We start from the raw sequence: 15,075 nt of genomic DNA, 5'->3' as shown, positions 1-15,075 counted from the left end.
AAAGCAGGTCGTCCTTGTCTGGGTTGGGAGGATGTCATAAATAAGGATTTAAAGGAAATGGGAACTTCCTGGGAGGGTGTAAAGAGGGAGGCTTTAAATAGATTAGGTTGGAGGAGGAGCGTGCGTAGCTGTGTTGGCCTCAGGCGGCTAAGTGCTGCAGTGAGTTATTAGTAGTAGTAGTAGTAGTATAGGATATATAATAATTTTTTCTCCAAATCATCGGGGAGCAACTTCCTCCCCCCTCCCCCCCCCCCGAACAACGCGCTTGTACACAGGACCAGGCAAGTCTATAGGGGTGGGTTTCAAGGACATAATTTCAAAAAAAAAAAAAATAGCCGTAATATGTTAGTAATTACACTGGAATTGACTAGAATCTCAGCAGTGTGGGTGGGGCATAGACCAAAAGCCTCTCTGTATAATTACTTAGAGTTGAATCAGCCCGATCAGGTACAACCACAGAAGAGAGAATACTGAGGACTTCTTTCCCAAGACAGTGAACCAACAAAACCTATTTGAACATTTTGGCCCTATATCTAAGGGCCGTCTTCAGCAAAGAAAATAATAAACAATAAAACACTTACAATAAACCTTTCAGCTAAAAATCCATTCTTTTTTAAAAATAGCCTTGGCATCATTCCTTCTTAACGAAAAGTTGAGCCAAAACTGTGTGATAAAAGCCAAGATTTTGTAAGCTAAAAAGGTTCATTCATTGGACTAACTGTATTTATTAAAAATTGGAATAATTTCTCATTGCGATATTTGCCTTCTCCGCAGCTAATCTTATAGTTCTTTTGGGATTGGGCTTGTTTTTATTCGTTCCTATTTTGTTTTATTTTGAATTATATTATTTTCTATAATTAATTTTGTGTACATAGGGTTGAGTGTGCATTTACCCAAGTCTCTATTTAAGGATGTATATTTAGGGATATAATACATGTATTTTCATGTATTTTTGAACCCTGTTGAGCCACAACCCTTTGAACATCCTCTAAATGATATCCCTATAAATGACCAAATAATTAACAAGGAGGCTAACATCAAGCAATTATGAAGGATTGCAGTGGGAAAAAGTATTTATTTACAGGCCAAAAAGCCTTTGGGGGAATAGTAAAATGTAATTGTATGTGTATTTCATGATAAATAAATCTTATCTTATTATCTTTTTTTCAGTAGGAAAAGTTAAAACAATCAATGAGGCAAAATTGGTGTTACTTGTGAAATATATAAAAAGATATATATAAATTCTTTAACATTCTTTAACATTTTGAGAAGTAATCCTCCCCCTTTACCTTTATATCTATGAGCAACGCTGAAGATCCTCCTCTGCAAACCACTCCAAAGTGTTTGTTATAAATCATGTATTCATTTGGGTAAGTCGCCCCCCCCCCAAAGAGACAGGCAAACGATTATCAAAAGAGGACGGGCTTGTAAAGAAATTCAACTAGAGTAAAGGCTGAGAAAATTTTCCTCGTGGGGAACAAACACATTTGTTAGAAGATGTTTCAAATTTTGCAGTTTCATATTAAGAAATAGTAATTTTACCAAAATCGTGTAAATACCACTCCTCTGATAAATGAGCAAAACAAAAATAACAATGGATAATTTTCTGTCATTCAATGAAAATTTCTCTATAAGAGGATTCCAACAAGCCCAACCTTTGTTTTACAGCTCCCTGTTCTAGCAACAAAAGTAGACATCACATCTGTGGTCCCTCCGTGAAGACCCTTTTTAATCGCCTGTCAAAGGGTCCCTACATACAGGTGCTTTTTAAAAGTTAAGACATAGTAGCCAGCCGTCACTAAACAGATGTTTGGCGGTACTATCGCCAAGAGAGGCACGCGCCGTGCGTGCCTAGTAAACATAGAATTAGTTACTATTTTATTCAGTACTAAACTAGCATCAGTCAAGTAAAGGTATTAAAATATAAAAGGATGAATAGTTTATATTTAATATTTTGTTTCGTTTTGGCGATTGGACAGTGTGATGAAGTGAAGCAAATGGAAGCATTAGAAGATAAATTAAATAGGTTAATTGAAACCTTGGATTTACGTGATGAAAAACAGTACGATTTGTTAACCAGAAAAGTGGAAACCCAACAAAGCGAAATCAACTTTTTGAGGTATGTTTTAGAGTCATACAGGGGCATAGCCAGCCATTTTGTTGGGGGGGCAAGAGGGGTCCATATCTGGGTAGGCATGGGGTACAGAATAAAATTTTCTCTAAAATGCAAGGGAGGGGGCAATTGCCCCTCCGAAACGAAACCCCTGGGGTCCTATTATAACAACACCATCATGGAGACCAAAGGGCGTATCTGTTATTTTAAAATTTTTACATAATAGCAGAGGGATTTTGCGACTATCTTTTTTGCAATTTTAAACATAGAAAATAAGTAAAACTAGAAAGTGCAGTCGAATAATTTGATTTCACTTTTGTGCGTAATTGCACAAAATTAAATTGTGGAATCTTTGAGCTAAGGAGAATGAAGCGTAAATTTATGGTAGGCTATATGAAAGAAATTGCATAGAAAAAAGAAGAAATATACCATTTTGCTCCTCGTTCAGTAGGCCTACTCTTCGAATATAATGATCACTGTTGTGGTGATTACGCCCCAGTTCCCTACCCCCTAATGGGGTCAGAAATAGGCCTAGACTATGCACAAAAGTAGGTTATGCTGATTTACTGCTTTTTAAAGTTAGGCTATATTTGGCATCTGAACCAATCGTAGGCTATATGAAAAATAACGCCAAAGGTAGTGCAAACCCCCAAATGAGCATACTTAGAACGTATAACTATATTTGATTTCCATTCACTAGAAGGGGGGCTAGAATGTAATTACGACGGTAGTGATTATTATACTTTAAAAATGCCCGTTTGGATCATAGCAAAGATTAAAAATTTTTTGTCGAATAGAGAGGATGGTGGCACTGAACAAGGGTTTTAAACAAAACAGTGATTTTAAGGATTCATCGGATTCTAAACTCCACAAAAAGTTCAGTAGGCTAATCATGTACTAAGCTTCTCACTTTGAACTAAGCACTATAACAAGAAAAGAGTTTCTATATCAAGAAAACAGTTTATTTCAACGAATTTTCTCAAACTATTTACCTACATAGATTGATTTATAGGCTAAAACCCAAGAATGCCAATTTTCCTGAAAAAATATGGGACTGTTTTCTAAAACAAAATACATTCACAAGTATTGCTCATAGTATATACACATATATCAGATAGGTGCAGTCAAATTTAATTTCTTGTTTCGCTTAGTTTTTTCCTGAGAATTTGCATTAAGTGTACACCATATGACGTGACTTATAAACCAATGCTTAAATCATAATGAACAGTAAAACCTTAAAAAACTTTTGAGGCTTTCGAATTCATCCAACAACTATTTTTCTGAACAATGAGTTTTGCTTAGGTTTTCATAGCACAGGTGAAGCACTTCCATATTTAAAGCAAACTGTGTATTAAAAGATAATAAATAGGAATATTGAAACGAATTTTTTTTTTTATTTGTGACGGTATTGCGTGGTTTTGAATACGATTTGAATCGCATGGTGGAAAGATTTGATTTTTTTTTTCCTATAACAACGACCGTTTCCATCAATTTAAGCTTTGTGTTATCGTCGCCTGAAAATTATGTTTCAGATTTCTGCCAAACAAAGCGACTCTGATAAACCGTATATTCGAAACATAATAACAATTTTGCAAATTTCGTTACATATAAAGTCAGGTGTTGTTATTTGAAAAGCAACAGGCTACAATGCATAAGTTTTATCCGACTGTAAAACCCGTAGAAATGCTTTTGGGGCTAATGACTTCAATCAACAACCGTTTCTTGGAACAGCGAGTTTAGCTTGGCATTCATGACACTAGCCAAATACTTCCATCTTCAAACCAGAATTAGGTAATAAGAATAGGATATACTGATCATTTTCGTAGGTAGTTAAGTGGGCTGGTTCATACACTCGTTTCCGACAAACATATTTTCAGTTACTAGAGCTAATGACAGTCTCTGAGTTTTTCTGAAACTGCGACGAAATCAAGAAACTATAATGAAATCTTGTAAGAAGTGAGAAATTCAAACATATTCAGTCATGAAATACACTACACAAAAAAATGGTATGCAATAGAAATGAATAGCCCAAGAATAAAAAAATAACTTCAAAAAACATAATAACTGGCAGGGTTTTAGATGGAACATTAAAGATATTAAAGAAACATTAAGACTGTCAGTTATGATTGGTTTTCCAGGAGTCTTTAAAAGATTCTCTAAGACATTCAAATATATTCTGCCATGTATTAGACTTAACATAAAAAATGGCATGCAATAGAAATTAATAGCTCAAAAATAAAAAATATGTACCACATGATTGGTGAGTCCAATAAGTCTAACAATTTATTCGATTACTATTTATTGCTATTTGTTAAAATTCATATTTTGTAGTGTTTCAATTTTAAGGATTGTAACAGTGAATGACTGCTACAGACCGAGAGAAGATGGAGCCGAGTCTCAGTTATTCATTTCACACTCTTATAATGCTGCAACCCATTTTGAAACTACTTGTTTGAATGTCTTGGATATATTTCGTCGTGGAACTGGGAACGATTTTGACTTCACCACAATATATAGACCAGAGGAACATTTCTCCAGATTTATTTAGGTATTTGGTCTTTCTTTGTTTACGACCTCCTCCTTCTTTCCATACACGTATTTCGGCTATTTATGTTCAGAAATTTTAATTTAAGTTTGGTTCAAAGTGGTAGTCTAATTTAAGACAAAATCAAGTACTGGCACGCTTTAAACTTACTCCCGCCCTTAAAACAGTAATAATCATAGAAAAGAATAAGACAAATTTTGAATATTTTGTGGAGGAAGTTCTAAATTAATAAGTTTTAGCTTATTCATTATTTGTAGTAGAATGTAGCATTCTAAATAGTATTGGCTATTATGACAAGTAGTACACTTCAGGGGAAAGAGAGATAACTTTAATTGGTAATAATTTTTTTTTCGCTAGTAATAAAAATAAAAATATTTCTTTTTCCCTATATTTGAAACTTTCAATGTATGTTATGTTGTTTAAACAGCACAATTATATTGGTAGTACAGTATATTCATAAACTTCTCATTCAAATAAATGTAGATTGGAATGTGATATCTCAAGATTCAATTAAAATCAGATACATATTTTAATTAGACCCAACTAATGAAAGAACCAACTTAATTAAACCCGACTTAAAAAGATCAGTGGTGTACCGCTTTGAAATAGAATATTCTTCTATTTTCCTTTTTAAAACAGTTATTTATTTTATGTGATAGCTAGGACTATGTGTCCTAGAAATTGCTCTCAGAAATTACTTCTTTTGATACGGGACCGTTTACTTGCTTAAGCCTTGGTAATGACAGGTAATGTATAATATATCTCAAGGTATCCCTATGCTAGGCTTATCGTTGACGTCTCTGTAGATAATTGAAATGGCTATCAGTTACTCATTTGAAACTCGAATCATTAAAGTGGTAGTTCTGGCCTCTCTTGTATCTGGGCTAAAATATTTATTACCCCCCCTCCTTATCTCTAAAAATTTTCAGGTCAAATTTAAAAAAAAAGATCACTTATTAACAAAAATTTTCATTTACGTTGCTTATACATACTGCCAACTGCGCCCTCAACTTTATTTTAATAAAATAAAAATTTCAAAAATTACAATGATTATAAAGATTATATTTTTTTTGAAATTTTGTACCACTATTCTGCCCTGGGGCATGTGCCCCCTCTGTCCCCCATACGAAACAGCTTCTGAGTCAATAATTGCAGGTTCTTGGCTTGAAAAATTCAAATGTAACTCAACTTTTGCAACAGTGCATTGTTCATTGTAGATTTTTGGCGTTTACTTTCCACCATTATTAAAGACTACTAGTGACAATATGATTGCTGTAAGAGCTCTTTATTTCTGCCTATAACAAACAAAATAAATACATTTCTTTTTCTTCTTAGAAAGAAAGATCTTGTAGATAATTCATAATGTAGGCTGTTGTTTAGTTCACAGAGTTTTTGTTTAAATAGGGATTATACTCTGAGATCCTCCCACCCCTCTCTGACATGGGCTTCATAGATATGCCCTGTTGGGCCCAGATATGGCTCCCCATCACCCTTTATGAGACTATTGTTCAAGGCGTCAGACTATTATTGGTTTTAAAATTCATTTTCAGTATCTAAGCATTGGTTAAGTTTATGTTGTCTATATGCTTGGTGAGGCATTTCAAAATAAATTTGTCAGAGATTTATGTGTTTGTTTTTTTAGTGTTGAAAGTGGCTATAGGAAAGGTCTTTTATTAGATGTCAGTTAAAGTTCTTGTGCTTTGCCAAGTGACAAAGGCCGGTTACGCTGTTTCTTGCGCAAATTGGCAAGTGGTGAAACTGATTTCCACCCTCACTCAAACTGGCTTAGTTGCTGGGTAACCCGGTTACGCTGTTGATTCCTGTGCAAATTGACAAGTGGTGAAACCAACTTTTGCCCTGACTCAAACTGGCTTAGTCACTGGGTAACCCGGTTAGGCTGGTGATTCTTGCGCAAATTGACAAGTGGTGAAACCAATTTTCACCGTGACTCAGACTGGCTTAGAATAAAAAGTACAACAATAGGAGCAGTAGAGAAAAATACTGGCTAGCATAATCTGAATTTTAAAGAGGAATTCCCTTTCGACTTATTCCCATACTTCATATTTTCTCACCGTCAACCAGTGCCCTCCATAAGGCATAGACTCAGTTTGTTCAAAAATCAAATGATCTTATAGTACAAGGGAGGCATAAGAAGATTCAGACCGAAGATGGGTTTTGTCTGACAACAGTGACAGCGTAGACTAAAAAAAAAAAACAAAATTGGTCAGAGTTCAGGTGGCAAAACGGATAAATGACATAAAGTTGAAGTGACGAGAGTGAAACTATCGCAAGGAGTACACTCAGTCAAATTAAGCCTTTGCATCATGTTTAAGCTAACAAAGATGAGTTGACAGAAGTATTTTTAATGGTTCTATACAATCACCACTGGGAAAAAATATATATGAAAATATTGCTATCACAAATTTCCAAAATCTGTGAAAAAAGTGTACTGAATGCAGTAACTCTTTTAGAACGTGTTCCGACCTTCTTAAGATGAGTTGACAGAAGTATTTTTAATGGTTCTATACTATCACCACTGGGAAAAAATATATATGAAAATATTGCTATCACGAATTTCCAAAATCTGTGAAAAAAGTGTACTGAATGCTGTAACTCTTTTAGAACGTGTTCCGACCTTCTTACTACGGTTTGATTTTGCCCCAGTCTTCATTGACAGATTCTAAAATTTAGACCAATGAAGACCAGTCATTTTTTTTTTTTTTTTACTGGCCCGCCATTATTATACCGGTCTTCATTGTTCTGGAATCAGGCACCACAATCTGTCAAAAAAGACTAAACTTTTGGTAGTCTCAAGTAGCAACAAAAGGACGTCATTAGTTACTTTAGTGAGTGATTAGGTGCTTGAGTAGGTCGATTTGGCTTGATGGTATGGAAAATGTGATGAAATTGATCAAGAAGAAACAATCCCCTCTTCTGAGCTACCTCAGCAAGAAAAAGGTCACTTAATAAAAGTATGTGCTTTCACCTTTTGAGCTTTATGACTTAAAGTTAAACCGTAGTAAACATAACAGGGTTCGAACAGTCGTAATTCCTATCAGTCACCAAACTGAGAAGGTAAGTTTCCCCTTTCCCAATAGTAAATCATACATGTAACAACGGGAAAATTCCTGGCTTCAGAGACTGTGGGTGTTTGTCATCTCCGGAGGTATAGTTATTGGATGTTTCAACTATGCTGAACAGAATATCTATCTCCAAATTTTGATTTAACTTCTTTAGGGTGGAGGGAAAAAAGAGAAATAGCTGAGGGTTTAATTGTCCTCCAGTCAAATGTAAAAGGGGCAGTAGAATTTTCAATTTCCAGGCGAATTAGCATCTTCAAAAGCTTCTATAACAACTTCATCTAAACAAAGTGGGCTGGTGAAAATTTAAATAAATAATTTGCATAGCTTTTCTCCACTCTATACTTAGGTACCGAAATTTTGCCACCAGCTTTGAAGTAACTTTTGGCAAGTGATACCGCTTATTATTAATTTTTCTTGGGGGGGGGGCTGGTCATGCTCTATGGATGGGCTGTCGTTAATACTTGGAGTTAGACACAATCTAGTGGAAATACAGCTCCTAACAGCCTTTTCATATACCAGAAGCCTGTCATTGGAAACACTCAGTATAATCCCCCTCAATCCTAGGAGACCTAACAAACATATATTGGTAGAACGGAAGGGTTTGTTTGGTCTCAATTCACTGATTAGGTCAGAACTCTTCAATCTCATTCCCTGGGGGGGTGGGTAGTCACCATATTTTATCAAATAGTTACGAAATAACTCCTGCTTCTGAAAACATCAAGAAAAAACATAAAAAACAAAAAAAAGAAAAAAACAAAAAAGAAAAAAAAATCAAAAAAGGAAAAGTAAAAAAAAGAAAACAAAAGAAAAACAAAAGAAAAAAAGAAAAAAAAAACTAAAAAAAAAAATTAAAAAAAAAAACTAAAAAAAAAACTAAATAAAAAAAAGGATAAAAAATAAAAACAAAAACTAAAGAAAAACCAAAAATGAAAAGAAAAAAGAAGAAACTAAAAAAATAATTAAAAAAGAAAAAACTAAAAAAGAAAAAATATGAAAAAACTAAAAAAGTCAGGACGCAAATGACGATCAGGACACCAGGAACAGGGAGTATAAATGACGACAGGGACGCTCAAAGAGAAATTGCAGACCAGGACACCGGGGCACAAATGACGACCAGGACACCGGGACACAGGGAACATAAATGAAGACCGAGACACAGGGACACAACTACAACGGGGACGCCGGGGGGACACAGGGGGGATATATAAATGACGACGGGGACACAAGGAATATTCGATTAGCAATCAACATCAACAAAGCTCAAGGGCAATCATTAGAAAAATGCGGTATAGATCTGAATACGGATTGTTTTTCCCATGGACAATTATATGTTGCATGTTCAAGAGCCGGTAAATCTGACAATATATTTATATGCACAGACAATGGGACAGCGAAGAATGCTGTATATTCGCAAGTTTTTCGTAGTTAAAAACATATATATATCTATCAATATTCACAAGTGGGACACAGGAACAAAGCTAAAATGGCGCGTAACTAATATGGTGCGTAACGACACGCACGCGGGGGGCTTGGGGGGGGGTTGCAAAGCGCCCCCACCAACAGCAAGTATTTCAATATATTTTGACAATAAGATTAAAGCAATTCAAAAACCTTAAAACGAAAAACCTAAAGTTTGAAGTTTAGTAGAAATTGTTGAAGTTTAGAATGCTTGCTGCTCAAAGAAAATTGGTCAAAGTGTCAATTAACGTCAAAAAGATATTATTATTAAATTTTTTAAAATGTAAAAAACTGGTGATTGCACAAATCTTCTATCTATATATATAAAAATAAGTTGTCTGTCTGTTATTTCTGTTACACTATGTCTGTTACACCAGATTATATCTTCTATATATATAAAAATAAGTTGTATGTATTTTTGTGTTGAGGGTTTAAATGTAAAAACTGGGTATTGCATAAATATTTCGAAATATTTTGACAATAGATTAATGTATTATGAAAACCTTTAAAAAGATACTTAAAATTTGAGGTTTATTATAAATTGTTGAGCTTTATCAAGCTTGGCACGTGAAGATTTTTTTAACTGTCTATGTTAGAATGAAAATTGACAAATTGAAAAACATTGAAAAAGATAGAATGTTACCAAATCCTACAACAGAAGAAACAGCCGAGGAAGCTGCTCAAAGAGCTAATGCCAAAAGGCTTGCGGCTAAAGAACGCAAAACCGCGAAAAAGGTTCGACGATATGTATTTACATCTGAAAAATAAAGAAGAAAAAGAAAACTGAAACTAAAAATGTAAAAACTGGGAATTGCATAAATATTTCAAAATATTTTGACAATAGATTAAAGTAATTCGAAAACCTTCGAAGTAATTCGAAACAGATACTTAAAATTTTGAGGTTTATTATAAATTGTTGAGCTTTAGCATGCTTGGCACGTGAAGATTTTTCTAACTGTCAATGTTAGAACAAACATTGAACGACAGAATTTGTGATTGCTATATGTCACTTGGTTAATACCAAGTGCCATAAAAAGGTAAAAAACTAAAAAGAAAAAAAAAGCTTAAAAAACTAAAAAAGCTGCAAAACTAAAAAAAATTAAAACTAAAAAAGAAACTATATCTATATCTATCTCTATATATAAAAATAAGTTGTATGTCTGTTGACTGACGTCATGTTTGTGTGTCGACTGATGTCATGTTTGTCGACTGACGTCTTTATGAGGATTGAGCATTATTCCGTCATGAAGTTGTTTGTCGACCGACGTCATGTTTGTCGACTGACGAAATTAAAGACATTCTGGTGTTATACAACTCTCCAAAATCAAACTATATGTCTACGAAAACTTAAAACATTTTCAGCTACTCTACTTCAACGTAGCGATCCGTAGCTCACTAATCTACTGACCACTTCTACATCAGTCCATAATAGACCAATGCTTCTAAGTAAAAATTAGTTCAAAATTTTATGTTTAACCAAATTAGAGAAAAGAAAAGTCGTAATACTTACGTAATGATGACTAACTGCACTGAGAGTATAACTAAAGTTATAAGAATTGGTCTTGAAAAATATGAACACTTGATTTAATGTAACTTAAAAATTATCCTTACATTTTTTAAAAGGATTAAAATTATTCTTTTTAGCCAACGTTCAAGGGCTGAAGGGAGATCAAGTCGCCCTCGGAAAGCTAGGCCCTCCCTATTCTTGTTACTTTTCAACATAATAGCTACGTGGCACAAAGATCGCACAAAGTTCGCAGACGACATAACAATGATAGTACTACAGAAGCAGAACACAATCCTAGACCTACAGGAAATGGTAACGAGACTGGAGCGATATTTTTCAGAAAAAAAACTCACCATAAATAGAGCGAAATCAGAAATAATGAGGATTTCATTTTAAAGTATAGGATACGAAATTTACCTAAAATAGCTATACCAGTAATTCAGATAATGAGAATTTTGGGTGTCATTTTTAACGGTAGATTGACATGGGACGACCAAATAAATCATCTAATTTCCCAAATTATCCCTATACTAAGGTCTTCGGTGAAATTACGCCAGTTTAATCTAAGCAATGATGCAATGCTTACTAACTACAAAACTAAGAAGAGACCAATCCTAGAATAAGCCTGCCCAGTCTGGCATGCTGGTTTCACAAAAGATCAAACTAACAAACTTGAGGGAATACAAAAGCGTGCATTGAGAGTGATTTTGGGGGATAAACTGTTACCTTCTGAAGAAAGTCTTGTTCTCTCAGGTGTAACAACACTTGAAACAAGGAGGAACGAACTTCTAACGGCTTTTGGACATGGCCTTTTCTCATCACATAAGCATTATGATATCTTACCACCGAACATTACGCAAGACAAGCACGACACCCATTACCGCAACCATGCTACAGCCATACCACCTCGGAGCAACACAACAATACAGGAAATTACTCCGACAATATTTCACCGCTCATTTTAATTTATAGTTTTATATATTGCGATCATTTATTTTGATATTCCGGAACAAATTGTTTGTCATTTGAAAAGGCAAACTTATTCGGAACTCTTTTCACTAACAAATTAACATTAAATAATAATAGCAAAACTATCCCAACTTTCAAAAATCCCACGAACAAGCCTTGCATAAGCTCTAAGTATATAACTAAACCATTCACATTGTCTGCAGTTAGAAGACAAGTGACAATGAGAATCCATTTACAGAAGCATCTATGAAATTGTTTAAGTTTTCATTGCGCAGATAGCTCAGTGTTTGTTCAGCACATTCATGTGGTAACTCGGCAAATCAAACAGTTCGTGGTAACGAACTGTAGTAAGGAGCGACCCGGCTCAATAGTAACCAAAACTCTAAAAAATGGAATTTTGATACCAATAGCTACATCAAAAGAATCGCATTTTAATGCTGGTTTTAAATATATAAGTTTCATCAAGTTTAGTCTTACCCATCAAAAGTTACGAGCCTGAGAAAATTTGCGTTATTTTAGAAAATAGGGGGAAACGCCCCCTAAAAGTCAAAGAATCTTAACGAAAATCACACCATCAGATTCAGCGTATCAGAGAACCCTACTGTAGAAGTTTCGAGCCCCTATCTACAAAAATGTGGAATTTTGCATTTTTTGCCAGAAGGCAGATCACGGATGCGTGTTTATTTGTTTTTTTGTTTTTTTGTTTTTTTGTTTTTTTTTTCTTTTCCCCAGGGGTGATCGTATCGACCCAGTTGTCCTAGAATTTTGCAAGAGGGCTCATTCTAACGGAAATGAAAAGTTCTAGTGCCCTTTTTAAGTGACCAAAAAAATTGGAGGGCACCTAGGCCCCCTCCCACGCTAATTATTTTCCCAAAGTCAACGGATCAAAATTCTGAGATAGCCATTTTATTCAGCGTAGTCGAAAAACCTTATAACTATGTCTTTGGGGACGACTTACTCCCCCACAGTCCCCGTGGGAGGGGCAACAAGTTACAAACTTTGACCTGTGCTTACATATAGTAATGGTTATTGGGAAGTATACAGGCGTTTTCAGGAGGATTTTTTTGGTTTGGGGGAGGGGTTGAGAAGAGGGGGATATGCTGGGGGAACTTTCCTTCGAGAATTTGTAATGGGAGAAGAAAATTTCCATGAAGGGAGAGCAGGATTTACTAGCATTATTAAAAAAAAAAACAATTAAAAAATAAAAGTGAAAAAGCTTTTTCAGCTGGAAGTAAGGAACAGCAATAAAACTTAAAACAAACAGAAATTATTACCCATATGAGGGGCTCACCTCCTTCTAATACCTGACTCTTTACGCTAAAGTATTTTCGGTAATTTCAACTACTTATTCTACGGCTTTTGTGATTCAGGGGGTCATTCTTTATGAATTGGGATAAAATTTAAGCTTTAGTGTAAAGAGCGAGGTACTGACGATGGGGCGAATCCCCTCATATATGTAATAAAAACATGAGAATACAAAAGTTCTTTACGTAAGCTAATCTATAAGTTACGTAAATCTTTTACCAAAAAAAAGATTCGTAAAAAATTAAAAGTTCTTGTTGCCTTTTTAATTAACCAAAAAATCGGGGGGCAACTAGGCTTCGTCCCCCGCTCTTTTTATCTCAAAATCATTCGATCAAAATTATGGGAAAGCCATTGAGCCAAAAAAAAAATATGCAAATTTCGTTTTGATTATTCCTCTGCGGAGAGCCAAAATCAAAACATGCTTTGATTCAAAAACGTTCAGAAATTAAATAAAAAAAACAAGTTTTTTCAACTGAAAGTAAGGAGTGACATCAAAACTTAAAACGCACAGAAATTACTTCGTATAGGAAAGAGGCTGCTTCCTCATCAACGCCCCGCTCTTTACGCTAAAGTTTTTTACTGTTTTAGAAAGAAGAATTGAGAGAAAGAGTCAAACTTTAGCGTAAAGAGCGGGGCGTTGATGAGGAAGCAGCCTCTTTCCTATACGAAGTAATTTCTGTGCGTTTTAAGTTTTGATGTCACTCCTTACTTTCAGTTGAAAAAACTTGTTTTTTTTATTTAATCTATTAAAGAGAGAACTGAAACTTCTACTGCCTAGTTCAAGAAGCAATTTCCTTTCTATACACTTTCTGAAACGGCTTTTTATTATTGCATTATACATTAAAATTTTGCTTCCCAGTTTGCTGGTCTCAGTAAACTTTTCAAAGAATATTCATTCATCGTCTATAGTTCTATTGAGTTTATTTCGATGGTAAAAACGTCATAGAAAAAAGTATTTCAAAATATTTTCTCACTCCCAATTTGTTCTAATTCTCTTTCAAATTAGTCTGAGAGTAATATGTTTCTTTCACTTACATATAAATTTGCTTCTTGAAGTTTTGAAATGTGGCTTGCAAGCACAGCAGCAATATCATCAATACAACGATAGACAGCTATCTCAAAAGCTGTATGGTCATTTTTATTTGTAATATTTATGTCAGATCTATACTCCAGAAGAGTTGTAACAAGCTCTTTATCTTCAGAAAAAATAGCATAATGAAGAGCTGTCAAGCCATAATTGTCCTTAGAGTTAACATAGGCTCCATATTTGAGAAGACATTCAACAGTCAGTGTGTATCCTTTTGAAGCTGCTAAATGAAGAGGACTTTCTCCATAAGATTTTCTTATATTGACATCAGCACCATACTTTAAAAGACATTCAACAGTCTATGTGTATCCTTTTGAAGCTGCTAAATGAAGAGGACTTCCTCCATATTCACTTCTTATATTAACATCAGCACCAGACTTTAAGAGACATTCAACAGTCCTTGTGTATCCTTTTGAAGCTGCTAAATGAAGAGGACTTCCTCCACATTCACTTCTTATATTAACATCAGCACCAGACTTTAAGAGACATTCAACAGTACGTGTATATCCTTTCGAAGCTGCTAAATAAAGAGGAGTTTCGCCATAATTACCTCTTATATTAACATCAGTCCCAGACTTTAAAAAACACTCAACAGTCTGTGAACATCCAGCTAAAGCTGCTAAATGAAGTGGACTTACAAATGAAGTGAACATTTTATTTTATTCTGTTTCTGTAATTGCTTTTTTTCGCCATATATAGGGATGATGACGTCATGACTCCTGTAATTGTATGATTTGCATGCCCTCCAAAATGATGTTAATTAAAATTACGTCATTGTAAACATAGGTTACGGGTTACACCATAATATTACATCATACCATCTCTATTGATCAACAAACTGTTATTGCTGTATTGAGCACTATTGTCATATTTTAGTATACTCATTAGAATTCCAATTAGTTTTTGTGAATGTGCTAACAATTATGATCTGAAGAAAGAGGTTTTCTCATGGATATAATTTTTGTAAATTATTTAAATTAGATATTTTGAGACGTTGCATTTAATATT

The 15,075-nt window shown here is 34.5% G+C and overlaps 1 protein-coding gene across 1 annotated transcript in view; it reads left to right on the top strand.

Annotated features, from left to right (window-relative positions):
- Nucleotides 1-1,884: 1,884 nt before the first annotated feature.
- The window catches only part of LOC136027457 (rab GDP dissociation inhibitor beta-like), a 91,466-nt gene continuing 78,275 nt past the window's right edge, over nucleotides 1,885-15,075 (top strand). The window contains exons 1-2 of the mRNA XM_065704740.1: nucleotides 1,885-2,119; nucleotides 4,460-4,661. The gene's annotated coding sequence lies outside the window, so the exon portion shown is untranslated. The remainder of the gene's footprint in view (nucleotides 2,120-4,459; nucleotides 4,662-15,075) is intronic.

Source organism: Artemia franciscana, chromosome 5, assembly GCF_032884065.1.
Source record: "Artemia franciscana chromosome 5, ASM3288406v1, whole genome shotgun sequence".
NCBI classification, from domain to species: domain Eukaryota; kingdom Metazoa; phylum Arthropoda; class Branchiopoda; order Anostraca; family Artemiidae; genus Artemia; species Artemia franciscana.
This window is presented reverse-complemented; position numbering and strand designations above follow the sequence as displayed.